Source organism: Lissotriton helveticus, chromosome 1_1 (genome assembly GCF_964261635.1).
Source record: "Lissotriton helveticus chromosome 1_1, aLisHel1.1, whole genome shotgun sequence".
Classification (NCBI taxonomy): Eukaryota; Metazoa; Chordata; class Amphibia; order Caudata; family Salamandridae; genus Lissotriton; species Lissotriton helveticus.
In genome coordinates this window covers 564,017,650-564,035,920 of record NC_136057.1, presented here as the reverse complement: position 1 = coordinate 564,035,920, position 18,271 = coordinate 564,017,650, and positions in this window count along the sequence as shown.

The following is an 18,271-nucleotide window of genomic DNA, read 5'->3' as shown; positions in this document are numbered from 1 at the left end:
TTTATCTTCTTGCTTTATTGGATGCTGCCTTTGTGCAGTAGGTTGATTTTTTAACTGGATTTTGTTGTGAGTTGAGTCCTCATCCCATCCTACATGATTTTTATATAATGCTGGGGCTTGGGCAACTGCCCATTTCCTGGCATAAGTATATTATAAATGTACTGGAACATGGTTGGAGAATGCTGGCATAATGATGTCTTCGCCATGTGGGCACTCCCTGACAAGTTCTGTTGGCCAGTCCTATTCTGCTAGAATTATATCATATCCCTTTGAAAGTCTCTTCTAAAAGAGTGCTTTCACTTTTCTTGGTATGTCTCCCTCCATCCGGAGTGTTATTTCATTTAACTTTTGTGGAGAACTAACCCTGGTGCCTAGAGTTTCTACTTGTATGTACTCATTCAAGTCCACTTTCTCCAGAAGTTCCTTCAGGTTCTGGCAAGCTATTGTCACTTCTGCTGCACTGTCCAGCATTGTCTGAGCCCATTCTCCGTTCTTGAGTTGTGTTCTCAGAATTCTCAGCATGTCTGATCTTCAGACCTGCTACCTTCTTCTTGGAGAATTGAGGTTTTGTTTTGTTTTTCGGAACGTGTTGATCGTCTTTGGACTTCACACGTTCTTCTCTTTGATCTGACTGTCCTCTTCTTTCGGATGTCTGTGACGATATCTGAAAGGTACAAGAGGAATGTGTGTCAGTATCCTGATACCTGTCAGGGTTTTTCAAATGATCCCTATTCCTGAGTTTATACCTCTTTTCAGAGGGCTCCTTTTGAGGAGACCTACCTCGGGATTGAGAATGTTTCTCTTTTGAATGTTGTTTGTTATTTTTCCACGTCTTTTTAGAAGATGTAGGATTGTGTTTAATAGAGTCCTTTTCAGGAACTCCAGACAGTTGTGGTTTCAAAGGTTTTCCACCCAAACTGTCTCTGCCTATTCTTCATAGGATTTTTCAATTATTCTGGTTAGTTCTTGTTGATGTTCTGTTATATCAAATTCCCTTAAGCGTTGGCGGAGTGCCACTGATGCTGCCTCCCCTTTAATATTAGATAATATTATTGTGGAGACATGGACGAAGTTTTTCAGTAATTTCATACCTAAATTTAGAGCAGGCTCTGCCCCTTATTTGTTTTGAATTTTTTTCAGGACATCAGTTATTACCACAATAGACAGAAAACCATGTGTTTTAATATAGATGGCAGCAAAGACTGTGCCCCAAGTGATTCAGTCTTCATATGGTGTGATCCCCATCGGTAAACAGACTGTTAGGACTCTGTGTTCCTCATAAGGGCTAGTATTAGGAAATAATGCTTCAATTTGAGTAATTGTTTGAGCTATCCAGAAAGGAATTTGTTCACGTTTTGTGGGCATTTTACCGAAGACTGCGTGTAAAATCTGTGGAGTAATTTTTAGTGTATTTCCCTGGTGAGGGTTTGATTTGGAATGGTTAATGGTGGTTGGACTGTAAAAGTCTGCATTACATATTGGACTAACTGCCTGTACATTTTTATTAACTCTTTGAGTTGAGTGAGTAACTCCTCATCTGACATCAATTCAATGTCAGGATGAGGTGTGTAGCTGGCTAAAATCGGCCATGTTGCTCCTGGTCTACCTAGTAGACTGAGCCTGATAATGTGATTGTAATGTTTTAGGGCGCCTTTAAACCAGAGATTATGCTCCTGGTATGTGAGTGGAATTTCAATATCCTTGAAAGGAATATATTCCTCAGGTTGTTTATCTTCTTTGTAGAAGTGAAACACTTTTGTTACAGGATTTGCTTCTGGGAATACTATCCATGAATAGAATACCTCTGTCTGAAAAGATTCATGTGGCTCTATCACGAAAACTGCTCTACCACCTCTTGGTGTTAGGCCATGTTTTATAAGTTTTAGAGTGATGGCTTTCCTTACATTTGGAGGGATGTTTATGACACCCTCATCGGTTTCATTAAAACATGTAAAATTAAAAGCTGTTTTCAACTTGTCCAGTCGCAGCCTCACTGGTCACTGTATTATTATCCCCATTTTGGGACATTGTTTAATTAAAAATGTAGAACAAATTTCAAAGAAACAAAGATAAGGTGCACAATATTTTGGAACACTGTATCCTTCAACGTTGAACAAACCAAACAGCTAATACATAGGATTCTCGTCCTACTCAGCTATGGCGGATATTATCCCTACCCACTCCAGACGTCTAATGGAGTATTATGAGTAGGAGTCTCTGAGAAAAGTACAACTGAGTTACTTCAGTATCTGGCACTAAATTAGTGCCTTACCAAACCGTTGGGCACCATGTAGTGTAGCTCCTATTTCCCTTATAGGCTCTGCGCATTGGAATAGGCCCCCTCCTTTGCTGAACCTCAGGTGTATTGATCTTAGCGCTGGGATACTCATGGGTGACTACGCGCTCTATAAATTAAAATAATAATAATAATAATAATAATAATATACCCCATAGTTTTTGCATAGGACTGAGGTCAGTATGCCTCTATCGAGTATATTAAACTTAATTACTTTTTTTGTGCCAGCTAACTCAGAGGTCACTAGAAACTTCTCGAATAAACAAGAAGGGAGTAGTTTCTGACAACAGCTTAAACATGACAACTTTGTTTCCCTTACAATCGGGCATGCTTAGTTTCTTCAGAGTTACACAGAAATAGATAGATGGGCGTTTCAGTAAAAGGATTTATTGAACAGTCTTATTTCTCATGCAAGAGATATGAGCTGTTACAATCGCAAGCCAGTATGCGAAATATAATACGTACAGCGTGGGCAGTAAGAAGAAATAATACTGCAATAGCATGGTCTTTTAGCTATGACATATATTCATATAAACATACATAAATAACACAGGCTAAAATGTGAATACTCGTCTGGTGCTTCTAAATAGTTCTACCCCAGTGTACCTAACCTAAGTGTAGTACAAGGTAAGACGTAGGTGCTGTTTTCTATAGTATGGTAAGCTATAGTTTGTATTGCCGTTGTATGCCAAGAGTCCCTCTAGGTTCTAGTCTGTTCCATACCTTAGAATGAGAGAGGTGGGAATCTCTTTCCGGATCTCAATCCCTAACACCCCACGAAGGGAGTCAGGACACTGGAAGCTGTATTCTCTGCGAGCAGGATGACAGCGTCTGGTCAGTGTGTCAGGCGGGGACTCGAATTCCTTCCAACATTGCCGGGGCGAGCCGTATCGAACTGTGTAGCCGAACCGTGGTTTGCCATGGTAAGTGAAGAAATATTTATACCTGGAAGGTGCCTAGGAATGCTAGCATTGACGTAAAGTCGGACAGAGGAAGACCTCATGAATGAACCCCTAAGGAATAGTTGTTCATGCATAATAAATGAGTTCTTGGAGAAATCAATAATCCAAGAAGGGAATGTCCCAATGGCTTAAGGGCCTGGTTTCTAAGAACTCGTTGTGAGGTGAGATAGACGGATATAAGTGACCATGCCTGTATTTGGATAGCATGGCTGATGCCTAAATAAGGACTGGAATAGTATGCCTAAATAAGGGCATTGTGAGTTGTGCCTATATAAAGGCATGTTTCGGGAAACCTATGTACGGGTATCTAAATCGAAACACACAGTATATGTCTATATGTCTTTTATTGTCAATTTTGAACCCCTGCTTTTCTGTGCATTATTGTTTTTTTGCTCATTTTTGTTTCAGTTCATTGTTTGTTTGCTCTCTTGATCTTTGTTTTTTCAAATTATTCCAGCTGGGGTAATTAAAATTTTTGATCGAATTGCGGTAATAAAATTGAAAACTCAGATTATTGAATCTGTTTACAGAACTAGTTTTTGTATCCAGAACAACTGTATTTCATCTTTTGTTAATGGGCCGTTGACTCTAGAATTATTTAATTTTTTGTATTCAAAAAGGGGTCACTTTAGTGTAAAAGCCTTCTCCCAGATTTACCTACATTTTACACCGGAGTAAAGTCATCAAATTTATGTAAAGCTGTAAAAAGTATTGATTCTGGATTTACTTTCCAGAGCAAAACTTGTCTGAGTTACATTGCATCAAGGGGTGTCACATGAGTGTGACTTGGGCATTCCTATGTCAATATCCATGCTAAATGATGCAGCACACTATCTAACAACATTGGTAAACTTAAACTATGCAGGTTTGTTGTACTGTAGGGCACTCAAACAAAGTAGGAAACGTTTAAAAGTGAGTTAAGCATAGTATTTTGTACTGGAAGAGTGCAATTTTAGTACAAGACCTATGCTAGAATAACACAGACACCTTCTCACTGCAGTGCAAAGGTGTGTACATGGCACAAGGGCACAAGGGCAGAGAGCAGCAGCACTGTATCTTAGTAGATGTGGAAATATGTTCTCCCTCTCATTCAACTCAGCACAGCAACCTTGATTGTTGAGCCTCATTGCTAAAACTAAGCAAATCGTCCCCAAGGAATGTCTGTGCTTTTAATGAGTGGCAACAAGATAGTACGGCCAAACTATGTTTTGTGGCCCTGACAAAGTAAAGATCAGAGTACACCAGGTGACTGACGCTGATTCCGTGGGTGAGGTAGCCGATTGGGGAAGCCTGGAACTCTCTAAGGATCATTATCACTCCAAATGGCAGGTCATTGGCAACCACCGCAGAGCCAATGGACCTGATTGGCCAGTAAGACATGGACAATGAGCGTGTAGAAGGTGTGGCACAGTGTAGAGACATGTCTGGAATGTCTCCAACCAGAGAATCTTGGCGCGATCCATATTGGTGGTGCATAACACTGTAACTGACACTAGGTGAGGCTCACAGTGCATACAATGGGCTAAGACTGCTGGGCTTCATAGGGGAGATGTCGCTCTGACCTTGGTTGCAAACATTTTGCTGAACTTTCTTTACTGTAGTTGCCCTCTAACTACTGACGACTGAAATAATCAGGGCCAGTGCCAAACCATATTCAGAGTCCAGAGAGGCCTCCTTTTCTTTCCCACCCTGAACCTAACTTTAAGCAAAACTGATCCTGGAGGTGACCCTACTTGGGGGACCAGGGTTAGACTGGAGACAGGACTCCATCCTGACGATGGCTGTTGACATCACTTACTGTGTGAAGGGAGACAACCAGGACTTTTCTAGGACACATTTTGGGCTCCTTGTCACCATCCCACACCTGTGAAAGCAGCCATCAGCTTTTGAAAAAGGAGAGTCTCGCTGCAATGATCATTGAACTCTTGAACTGTGCAGTGACCAGTTACCTAACATCACTGGTGCCTCGCCTCGACCCTCTGCAAGCACCACAGGCGAACACTCCTGGAACAACTATGGGGAAACCAAAGTTCCAGAAAATGTACTCCTCTCAAATGCATGACCGAGACATGTATTCAAATGCCACAGTGCATTTGCAACTGCATCAAACATGATAAAAATGACTGACACCATACAGGCAAATTCAGCTGCATTTTACATTCTTTCAAAGAGTCAGGAACAGAAAATGACTCTAGTATTGACAATTTGGCACCGAATGTGGGCCTACTATGGGATGTTTAAGAAAACTGGAATACAGGGTCACAACGTCCAACACAGCACTGTCCACACTGTCGACTTCAAATATTATAAACATGCAGTTTCATTGGAGACCTTTTGAGACAGAGTTCCCTAACACAAGTGCAGAGCGGAAGCCTCTGAAGGACACTGTCACCATAATCATAGCCCCATGTTTGGCATCCCTGAGAGAGATGTCGGAGGGACCTAGCATGATCTCCTCCTGGAAAACTGGCTGTGCCAGTGCTGTTCCATAGGACCTTACTAAGCCCTTCTTTGTGATATGTGTGCACTGATTTCTCTGTGGTTCTGCCTAGACTAGTTTTGAAAAGGCTGCTGAACTACAGGGACATTTTCTTGAGGTGAGCCAGGTGGCACGCCCCCTGGGCCTTTGAAAACAGCAAATTAGGCTTAATTCCAGGTTAAACGTAGCACTGCAATGGAAACGTTATGCATTTTAGAGGTCTATTGAAAACAATGCAGATCGATGTGAAGTAAATGCTGCTTCTCCGAGCCAAATAGAAAACGTTTGACAGAGAGACATTTGTATTAAAGCAAGGAGAACTTAGAATAGGTTTAAAAGTAGGGTGGTGGCAGTGCAGTACAGACTACTTAGAATAGACGCAGTAACCCCTTGTGACCTTGAAAACAAAATAGAGCTCATCACCCCAGTAGACCAACATGAGAACAAGCAGAGGGTAAATGAAAAAAACCGGGGGTAGACATGTTCAGTGAAAACCAGCAAAGATAGCCACTGGTCATCAGATGCTACAATATACGAGACAGCCGCTTCAGTGAATGACTCCCGTAGAGATCACTTCCTTTTTCCCCGTATATCTTGAGCAGCAAGTAATCTTCTATAAATCCACTAGAGAGGTGTTGAGGCCTGTAGTGAAATTGTAGTAAATACGAGTAGAGGTAGAATTGAAGTATTCTTTTTATTTGAATCTTCAGGAGCAGGAACGAAGGAAACATGCAGCTCAGGTGGAGCTGACTGCAGATAATGAATCATAGCATTCTTAACGGTACCAGGTTACAGAGAACTCATTACAAGATTCTACATACAACATTCTATACTCAATTTCAATTTCAATTTCAATAAGCTTTATTCGATTTTCACAATATTAAAAATCATAAAAGCAAGTACATACAAAAATATATCCATACAATCCAATATCAATAAATAACATCTCATTTAAAAAACGTATTAAATCCAGAAAGTGAATCTATCGAATATTTAGCAATTCATAGCGAGTTCCGTAATTAAAATTTTTTTTTAAAAAACATTGTCATAAACATTATACAAGCGGGGTTCCCTAATTGCTGCAAATTCAGGAATGCTGGCCTACATTGCCGCCATGCACCACCTCTCAAATATTGCTTAATCCATCTAGAGCGTTCTTTTTTGTATAATTTGCAGAACATGACCAGATGGAAAGTAGATTGAGATGACGTGTTATCACATGGGCATACGGCCAAGATTCTATGCCAATCATTTTTAGTTGGGAACGACACTAGGCGATGGAATAAATTAAATCTGAATCTGGTGAGAATAAAGCGTTCAAAACCCAAAGTCACGAGGTTTAAATAGGGTTGTATTTTGTGGGTGGTCAACAGTAGGTATGGGCGGATTTTGCGGATTCGCAATCCGCGAATTTGCGGATTTGCGTATTCGCGGATTGCGAAAATACGCGAAATTCGCGAATTCTCGCGGATTTGCGGATTTTTTGGGGGTGTGTGTGTTCGCACGGGTTTCTGCAAGTTCGCGAGGGTTTTGTACAATTTCGCAAATTGCGAACTTACTTGTCGGGTCGCCAGTTTTGCGAACTTGTTGTTTCTACGTGCCCAGCCTGTTTGCTAAGATTTCTTCATCACTGCCACCCTCTGTCACCACTGGCACTCTCTTTGGTCACCCATGCCACCCTCTGGCTCACCCATGTCACCCTCTGTGTCATCACATCACCCTCTAGTTCACCAGTGTACATTATTGGGGCAAAGCAAAGCACTGCCATCCTCTGTCAGCACTGGCACTCTGGTTCACCCATGCCACCCTCTGGCTGGCACACCCATGCCACCCTCAGTGTCATCACAACACCCTCTGATTGACCACTGAGTGAACAAACACCTGCTAAGTGCTTTAAGTTTTGCAAACAACAACACCTGCCCTGCCCCAACTGACATTAATGAAGGCTGGCACCTGCTTGTCTGCTCCTTTTCCTTTTTGTTGCAAATGCAATGTAAATAATTTTTTTTAACAGGATGCAATGGCATACTTGTAACTATTCTGTGACTGTCAGAGCAGGGTCACACAATAGTTGCAAGTAGGCAACCGGATTCTGGAGGGCCCCTTCAGGAAGCACTACAGGTAAATGGTTACAAATGATGAGCTCGAACTTTTGCACCTGCTCGTTCGTTTTGCTTTTGCAAAACTCGTTTTTCGGTAATTTCGCCCTATTCGCGGGGCGCGTCGTAGTGCGAACTGGCCCGTGGAGGCCGCGAACTCGTGCGAGTTACCTCAAGGTTGAGTATGGGCGCCGCCATTTTGTTTGCGTGACGTATTTCCGTTTCCGCCCGCTATGTGTAATCTCGCGCGACTCGCGCCTTGCGAATACAAGTTCGCACGAGTTCGCGAGAGAAATCGCGTGCGAACTTACTTACGCGCACGTGATCGGGCCGCCATCTTGTTTTTCATTCATTCCTATGTGTCTGGGTATGGTGTTTCTATCCTCTGTATATCTCTGCCATCCTTTGCTTGTTTTAATATTTTGTTGATCTATTTAACTTATTTTCTATCCCTCTATTTTTCTAGATCTATATTTTTGTGTTTTAGGCTACTTTTGTTTACTTTTGAACTACTTTTTTAAACTTTTATTTCCTTCTTCCCTACTCTTATTCTTTTTCATTTTTTCTCTTCTTTACTGCTAACACCTGCCCAGAACATGGTCAAGACAGCGGTCAAGCTGCCCAAGACGGGCACCGCAGCCCGTGCACGGCTCCCGTGTGGTCGCTTGAGGGCGGAAATGGTGGTGCCCCGGGAGATCTTCAGCCCTGAGGAGGTGGGCGCACTTGTTTTTTATGTGCAGCGCCGTCTCCCCAGGACCATCGCGGCAGGCGGCAGGATCGCTGCTGGTTACACCAACAGCCAGGAGCGACGGAAGCGGTGGGGGCAGGTGTGCCGGGCCCTTTTTAAGATCACGGGGGTCCAGCGCACCTACAATCAAGTCACCCACCGCTGGACCGACATCTTGGACCGAGAGCGTGACCTGCTAGACGTGCTGGGAGTGGAGGTCCCCGGGCTTGGTGAGTAGTAGTAGCAATTTTTTCATTACTCACTACTCTGTTTTTTCTCCTGCTCTATGTGGCTGTGTTATATTGCAAATGTTTGCTTTAACTTTTTTACAAAGAGCAATAAATGCTGCTGGTGATTACATTGATAGGAGAGGTAAATTACTATTTCAAAATCTTCTGTGCATTTCAGGTGCACTGTTCTCCTTCTCTGTGCCGGTGCCACTGCTTATTTGTTTTCTATTTTGTGTTCATTTAATTGGGCTGAGTAATGTATGAGTGTATTTTACAGAACTGCGTAATGCTAGACACAAAGGGGCAGATTTACAAGCCCCTTGTTCCACGTTTACACTGCCTTACCTGACGCACAGCGACGTAAATGTGGCGCATCCCTGCGAGTCATGTACAACGTGATGCATCTAAGGAGATGCGCCACGTGAAGGCCTGGGCCTGCGCCACAATGGGTGCGTTCCCACGCAGGGGGGGGGTGGGGGTGGGGGTGCCGGTCAGGCAGATGTGTGCCTTGCAAAAGTGCCTGCGTGAAATCTACAAGATTTAACGCAGGCACTTCCGCGACGCTGCTATGTCAATTCTTTATGCCTGCTTGCTTGAAGCAGGCGTAAGGACTGATGCGGTATGTTGAGTATTATTGGGCAGCCCTGAGCACTGCTATAGTTGCATCGCGCCCGCGACGCGACTCTAGAGATGCGCCCCTATTTCGTCACGAGATGCGTCACGCATCTGCCTACCCTTGCGCCAGGGTTTGCCGCATTGTAATAGCGGCGCATCTGCCGTGACGCAAGGTTAGTTTTGCGTTACGCATTTGTTCTGGTGCACATCTGGAGGTGTCCAGCTCAGAACTCGTAAGTATGCCCCTAAGTGTCAGATTAGCAATTACCTGCGCATCCCTGCAAAGTGTGCGGCACGCCAGCACCACCCATGGTGCGCCGTATTTACAATGCGGCACACCATGGTCCCAAAACGTCACCGAAGCGTTACGCATCGGTGCCGTAAAGGCGGCTCATTGATGGAGTTGCGTTGCAACGATGGCGCAGCTCCAGCAATGCTGCGTCAAGCCATAAGTCTGCTTCATGCAGGCGCAGGGTTTCAGTGACGCATCATTGTCCTAAATGACTGATTGAAATTGTATATATTCCCCATAACCACTTTTAGCATGCGTTCCTGCGCAGGAACGCCCTCCCTTGCGATGGAATGCTCCCTAATGGCGCAGGGTTTTAGAATGGGATGCATCTCCCATATGCGTCACGTTGTTAATATACGCCACACCATGGCGCCTCTCTTGTTGTGGCGCTGCGTCACAAAATTGACGCAAGAATGGAGCAAAAGAGCTGCAAGGGGCTTGTAAATCTGCCCCTAGAGTAGAGGCTCAGGTGCAGTCCTTCCTTTGTAGCCCTCTTTTTGGATGAAATAGTAGGTTCTTGTTCTTTCTAAATGTTTGATTTGGTTGACAAGGACATCGGCAAGCAGCAATCATCAATGTTTTCTGTTATTTCTTTCATGTTGTACGTCAGGTCCGCCCAGGGGCAAGCGGACCGAAAAATCTGATGCAGCAGTGGCTCCAAAGGAGGAGGATGCAGGCGAGGGCGGCGAGTGCTCCTTTGCTGGCCCCAGTAAGTTTTCATTTAAATATAGAGGACCTATTGTTGTCCAAGCATTCCTAATTTAATTGTTTCGAAATAGTGTTTAGATAGGATAATAATCCTACTGTTGCAGGGACAATTCTCCACAAACCGAACTATGGACACCAAAGACCAGAGTAATAATATTTCAGAGTGGCGTGTTTGGCACACTGTATAAATAAACCTGGTAGTGTCAGCAGCACAGACTCCTCCTTGCAAAAATTGCAAAACGTTTCGCTCAGTCACTCTAGTCTGGACTCTCTGGAGGACTAAAAACCACAGAGTCAAATCAAGTTTAAAAGCTTTATTAAAAGTTTAAGTAAATACATATATTAAAATAAAGTTAGTTGGAAATGGAAAAGTGCTTGGTGCTGAGTTGATGAGTACTGGATTGGTACACATTTCTTGTGGTCGAGCCGAGCTTTCACCTGGTTTGAAGTTGATGTTCCTCTTGTCCTTAGAAGTCCAGTTTCTGTCTGTTCAGAGAAAAATAGTGTGTGTTAAAATTAAGCAAGCATTCAACAATTGTGACAAAAAAATGAAGCAAGACAACAGCTTTCCCTGGAAGGAGGGACATTTTTACTTTAGACTAGAGTAGACAGTCAATTAATTTTTCTGTTGTTTTCACATTTTTTCATTCATAGACCAAATACTAGTGGAGTGGTGTAATCTAACATTCTTAAATCTACTTTGTAGGTGGAACATCTGGTGGCGGGGCCAGCTCGGATGTGGTGGTCATCATTGACTCGGAGTCCGAGGGTCAATCTGGGGAGGAGGCGGCGCTAGAGGAGTCGGACCAAGAGCAAGAAGTACAGACTGTGAGGAAGGAGACGGTGGCGGTGGCGAGTACAGGTACGCTGGATCATGGAGGTACTATCTGACTCTTAGATAGGATATGATGTGTATTCAGTGGTGGCCCAGTGACAAATTACAATATGGTAATTACAGCGGGCTGGGACCGACAGACAGATAGAGGCAGAGACAGAGAGAGAGGAAGACAGAAGGAGAGAGAGAGAGGGAGGGAGCCAGAGGGAGGGTGAGGGAGGGAGACAGAGAGAGAGAGACAGCGAGGTAGAGGGAGACAAAGGGAGACAGAAAGAGGGAGACAGAGAGAGAGAGAGAGAGAGAGAGAGGGAGGGAAACAGACATATCACCTGGGCCTGGGCCTGGTGCAGATGATACGGTTGCTGGTGTGGTTAACGGCTCAGAGGAAAAATCACTCACTTCTGCCAGATCTCTTTCATATGAAAGAGCACCAAACCAAGGATACAAGTGAGTTGTGGGAAGGGAAATGGTGATTCAAGCGCCCCTCCCTGCGGACCCCCATGATACTGGCCTGAATAGTTTTGTACTGCCCTGGCTAGTTGCTAGTTGTACTGTGACACAACTTCCTGCTGAATCATTTTGTGTTAATCATATTCTTAAAGAGCATTGGTTACAGATTATGTCTTTCTTTCTTCATATAGTTGGCAATACTAAAACCTCCAAACCAACGAGGAGTATGCTGGCTGTACTGGCCCGGCAACGGAGGCTGGAAGCAACTGTTGCCGAATATCGGCGACTGGTGGAACTGGAGGGGGACGACACGCACTCCAGTGCATCAAACCTAACATCATCTACATCCTCCTCTGTTACCCCACGTTCTGCCGGTAAGCACAGTGCTCCAGCGAACCGGAGCCGTGCCGGAAGACGCCACCGCCGAGCAGCAAAAGCTGCACCTCGCAGCACTGTTAAAGGTCGCTTGCGCCGTGCACTCCGCAGAGTGTCCGACCTAGAGGCGGAGGTCCAGAAATGGAACAAATATCAGAATGTGGTGGAGGGACTCCGCCGATATCAAGCCATCCTCCAAGAAAAGTATGATGCCCTGGCCCTACAGCATGATGCCCTGGAGGCCAAACTTAACAGCTTGCATCCCTAGAGTGTCCCTTGCCCCTTTTTTGAGACTTTTGGGGGGTGGGAATTGGGAGTTGGGTTTTTTGGGGACTTTTGAGGACTATTTATTTGTTGGGGTTAGGGAGGGTCTTGCGGGAGATTATTTTGTTAGGGATATAAATATACTTTTTCAAACTTTATCTGAGCATACCTGTTTTTTTACTACTTTTGAGCTGGGTGGGTGGTGGTTTTGCAGTAATTTCATTTAACTGAACACTGTCATCGTGTTGGTTCACGTGCAATAGGCCAAATGTTTTCCAAAGTAAATGCCTGTCACAGAGTTTGATAATTCTTGAGCCCTAGGACTTTGCTGCTAGTACCACTGTCACTCTCTCGCCTCTCCGAATACTCCATTATACTACCTGCCATCCAAACGCTTATCTTACCTGTAATTTGTGTTTGAGGGCTGGCTCCACCTGGAATTCACAGAGTCCTAAAGCGTTCTGCAGCAGGGCCACAACTGGAGTTTCCCGGCGTGGATTTTCTGCAAATCAAAAGCAATCAACATTAGAAATGTGGCAGCGGTGCTCACACAACCCTAAAACCTAGAAGCCCCACAGACAGCACCCCTGAGACAGGCAAGCGAGCAATAATAACGCCTACACGTTCACGTGCAATAGGCCAAATGTTTTCCAAAGTAAATGCCTGTCACAGAGTTTGATAATTCTTGAGCCCTAGGACTTTGCTGCTAGTAACACTGTCACTCTCTCGCCTCTCCGAATACTCCATTATACTACCTCCCATCCAAACGCTTATCTTACCTGTAATTTGTGTTTGAGGGCTGGCTCCACCTGGAATTCACAGAGTCCTAAAGCGTTCTGCAGCAGGGCCACAACTGGAGTTTCCCGGCGTGGATTTTCTGCAAATCAAAAGCAATCAACATTAGAAATGTGGCAGCGGTGCTCACACAACCCTAAAACCTAGAAGCCCCACAGACAGCACCCCTGAGACAGGCAAGCGAGCAATAATAACGCCTACACGTTCACGTGCAATAGGCCAAATGTTTTCCTAAGTAAATGCCTGTCACAGAGTTTGATAATTCTTGAGCCCTAGGACTTTGCTGCTAGTACCACTGTCACTCTCTCGCCTCTCCGAATACTCCATTATACTACCTCCCATCCAAACGCTTATCTTACCTGTAATTTGTGTTTGAGGGCTGGCTCCACCTGGAATTCACAGAGTCCTAAAGCGTTCTGCAGCAGGGCCACAACTGGAGTTTCCCGGCGTGGATTTTCTGCAAATCAAAAGCAATCAACATTAGAAATGTGGCAGCGGTGCTCACACAACCCTAAAACCTAGAAGCCCCACAGACAGAACCCCTGAGACAGGCAAGCGAGCAATAATAACGCCTACACGTTCACGTGCAATAGGCCAAATGTTTTCCTAAGTAAATGCCTGTCACAGAGTTTGATAATTCTTGAGCCCTAGGACTTTGCTGCTAGTACCACTGTCACTCTCTCGCCTCTCCGAATACTCCATTATACTACCTCCCATCCAAACGCTTATCTTACCTGTAATTTGTGTTTGAGGGCTGGCTCCACCTGGAATTCACAGTGGGGGACTCATCAACGTTAAGTAAGTTTCTTCATTGTGCAGAATCCAGGCATCAGCATTATGGGTAATGGATAGGGTGAGTCTGGAGGAGGAGGAGGACTCAGGATAGACGACCAGGACTGAGTTCTTGTCAACTAACTGTTGTGAACCTGAGGAATGCTGCGGCATCAAAATCAAGACAGTTCTGTTGCTGGGCTTGTTGTTTTATTGGTTGATTACAGTTTTGTTGGGAATGTGATGAAGCACTTGCTAAAGAAAGAGAGACACACAGGAATAAAAGTGAATAAGGAGGACTATTTACAATTAATGAATGATTGAGTCATTTTCAGAACTCGCTGTCAGGGAAGCAGAACTCGTCCTCATACTCTGCTAAATCATCATTCGGGGTTACTTCTGGTAACTGAGGAGAACTTTCCTCAGGTAGGGCGGTGTCCTCTTCTTCCTGCATGCATTCTCGTACTCTGTAATCTGGTGGTATGAAGTGCTGGTTCATCTTTATCAAGGTGAGCCGCTCCACATTTGCGGGCAAGAGGCGGGACCTTTTGGAAGTCACAATGCCACCAGCAGAACTAAAAACACGTTCTGAGGACACGCTTGCGAGTGGGCAAGACAAGTAATTGATAGCCAGGTTGGTGAGCTCTCGCCATATTTTTCTTTTCCCATGCCAATACGCCAATGGGTCCTCAGTAATATTGACCTCTGTTGAGTCATCCAGATAGGCCTGCACCATTGAAAGAATGTCCTCCCGGATTCCTGTACTTTGCACTTCTGTGTCTTTTCTAGGACCAGGAAACCCTAGCTGAGTTAGCCAACTCGCTTCTGACATATCGCATGCGCCTGGTGCAGATGATACGGTTGCTGGTGTGGTTAACGGCTCAGAGGGAAAGTCACTCACTTCTGCCACAGGCACAGATGCAGAAGGGCTTTTTTGGGACGCCTGATGGCCTGCTGATTCACTAGTAGTACTGTCTTCTCCTACAGTTTCCTTCCGCTCTCTTTCAAAACGAATGGCTGACTGAGCTAGCCAACCTTTGTACTCTGTAACATCCGATGTTTCAAAAGGAATTATTACTTTGCCAAACAATGGCTTTTTGTAACGTGGATCCAGAATAGTAGCACAAATGTAGTGCTGTTGTTTCTTGATATTTACAAGCCGTTCATTGCTAACTAGGCGTTGTAATAATCTCTTCGCCAACTCATGTGCTTCGTTCTTTCCAACGTCCTCTAATTGTGAAGACACCACCTTGACTTGGTGCTCGAGCTTCAGCAACAGTGGGATAGCTTTGCTCAAAGAACAGTCCTCCCTGCTGACGTCACGCGTGAAGACCTCAAAAGGCCGAAGCATGTCTGTCAGGCTTTTAACTAGCTGCCATTGCTCCACCGCTAGCATCATTTCTGTCGTATCACCACCCAGGTTGTAGAAATACTCATTGACTACTGGAAACAGCTCATGCAGACGCTCAAGCATGTAGAAGGTTGAGTTCCAACGTGTTGCCACCTCCTGGATAAGTGCTTTCACTGGCATTCTACGTTCATTTTGCTTGCGCCTCAGCTCCTTCCGGGCCTTAAAAGAATGGTTGAAATGTGTGCATATTCTTCTGCAGATGGTCAGTGTTTTGTCGACTGCAAGTTCTTTTTTCAAAAAATTTTGCACAACAAGGTTGATACAGTGCGCCAAACACGGCACTCTGAAATAGAAACCGTCCGCCATGGCCTTAACTACATTACTGCCATTATCTGTAGAAACATAACCAACCTTGCAATGTCTTGGGCGCAGCCATTGCAAGACCTTTTTGTTAAAGTCAGCCAAAATGTTGACTGCAGTATGACTTTTCTCCATGCCAAACATGGCTAATGTTGCATGTTTACGAGCACCCTTAAAAATCTCGATCAAGTCACCACCTGCATTTATCTGTTTTATAACCCCTGAAAAAGAGACCCAGTGTGCAGTGATGCACATGTAATCAAGGGCTTGGCAACTGGTCCACATGTCTGTTGTCAGGTGTATAGTGTGAACAGCACTCTTCTGCAAAGCTGCCCCCACCAACTCAAGCACCTCTTTGTGTAGTGCTGGAACAGCAACCCTGGCAAAATAGTACCGGCTAGGAACCTTCCATTTAGGGGCCAATGTTGCCACGAGTTCAAGGAAACCCACACCTTCGACAAACGAAAAAGGGAGAAGGTCCACCGCTAGCATTTTTGCCAGCTTAGTGTTATAGAGGCGTACAGTTGGGTGGTTGCGTTGAAATTGCGCATCTGAGGAGAACATGGCTGAAATGGTGCGCTGGACAAATTTACGGGATGATGCTGATGCCTTCTTCGACCCACTTCTGATCAGTGTTGACATTTTCCGCATTGGTGTGTCTCCCAGACTCTCAGTGTGCCTGCTATGTGTTACGGAGGGTGTGGTGCTGCCAGGGGTACTGGGTGCAACCGGACACATGTCTGACGCTTCTTCTACCTCCCCATCATCTTCAGATGAAACACCTACTATGGGTATATTTTGGCCACTTGCCCTTTGGGATCGCTTTTCCTTGACGTTTGCTAGGTGCGGAAACCATTCGACAGCGTGCTTTCTTTCAAGATGACCTATCTAGCCTCCGGTTCCATAGTTGGTACCAGTCTTACCACGGCTAACGCTAGTCTTACAAATGCAACAAACGGCTATGTTATCATATTTTTCATGGACACTAAAAAAGTTCCAAACTGGGGACTGGAAACTTCTGGTTTTGCCGCACGAGGTGATACTGCTGCCAATGCCAGATGAAGCAGTGGTGGATGAGCCTTGCAGACATCTACTGGGTTGTGCAATTATTGCAGCAACCTTACTTGAGGGAGTCGAGCTGGATGGAGTCCCCCTCTGGGGAGAAAATATGGGAGCTGTAGGTTTTGTTGAACTTGTGGTACTACTTGACTGCGTTGGTGGTGCTACCAGTGGCACGTCGCCAGGGTCACGCTCAGCATGACGTCGGGATAGGGTGTAAATGTCTGTCTGCTGCATGGCCGGTGTGGCTGGACTGACATGTGTGATGAATAGATCATTGCTATCATCCTCTTCAACAACATCAGAATGCACCACTTCATCAAGTCGGACGTTCGGATCCATAAGTATGAGCTTTCCGGGGCCCTTCCTTTTAACATGTGATACCTTTCGCAGCTCATGGTGTGCCTCCCTCTCAGACGTCAGAGATGGTTGCCAATCTAGATCCAGATCATCATCTGATGGAGCGGGGCTTGAAGAGGAACTTCTACACACCCTCCTTGATCTTTTCCTTGCTGGGGAGCTGGGAGAAAATGAATCATCAGGAGGAGTGGCTTCGTCTTCTTGACATGATACCCCGGCTCCAAAGTCAATTTCCTCCTGTGCCCCGACTTCTGGAAGAACAACCATTGTGGGCACTTGCACCGCTCCATGCGCCGCTACATGGGCATCTTCACTGACCTCTACTTGCAAGTCTCCATGGACCTCTCCTTCTCGGCCTTCTCCTTCTCGGCCTTCTCCTTCTCGGCCTTCTCCTTCTCGGCCAGCTCCTTCTCGGCCTTCTCCTTCTCGGACAGCTCCTTCTCGGACAGCTCCTTCTCCGACAGCTCCTTCTCGGACAGCTCCTTCTCGGACAGCTCCTTCTCGGACAGCTCCTTCTCGGACAGCTCCTTCTCGGACAGCTCCTTCTTGGACAGCTCCTTGCGCATGTACTTCTGCTTGTACTAGTAGCCCATGCAGTTGTTGTTGCGGCTTTGGTTGTTGAATAGTACTTGTGAGATGAGTTACAACAACCTGTGTTGATGGTGTGCTGCTACTTTCTTGCGAGGAACCAACATCACTGGTCGTTGGTGATTCAACAACTAAACAGGCTACCTGTGCAGCACTCATGGTGGGCCTTTGTTTTTTTTGTTGTTGTTGCCCAAAAAATGTATTGGTTGAGCCACCAGTCTCCTTGGTAAGTGGTGCCACTTGCTTCTTCTTCTCCTTAGTAGAGACATCTTTATTGCAAGAGGACCTACGGGCACCTCTTTTTGGAGCCATCTTCTTCAGATGTCGGAACAACAGGCCGCAGCAGCACTTCTTCCTGGCACTGATGCTCAACGATGATGCGGAGTTTTGTGCACCTAAACGCAAACGAAGACAGAGGAACATCAGTAAATATAAATGTTGCATATGTAGCGCTTGAATAAACAGTTTGCAAGTAGGCATTTATGAATACACACGTGCACACTGCACACCACCACACAATATGGAAATTTCAAAATTAGGATTTGCAAAATTTTTGGGAAACAGGAATTTAACATTGATCCAAGAGAGCAAACACACAGAGGGTTGTACTTTCATGTACCCCTGACTCCGCCTGGGCACAATGGGTGAAAGCAAG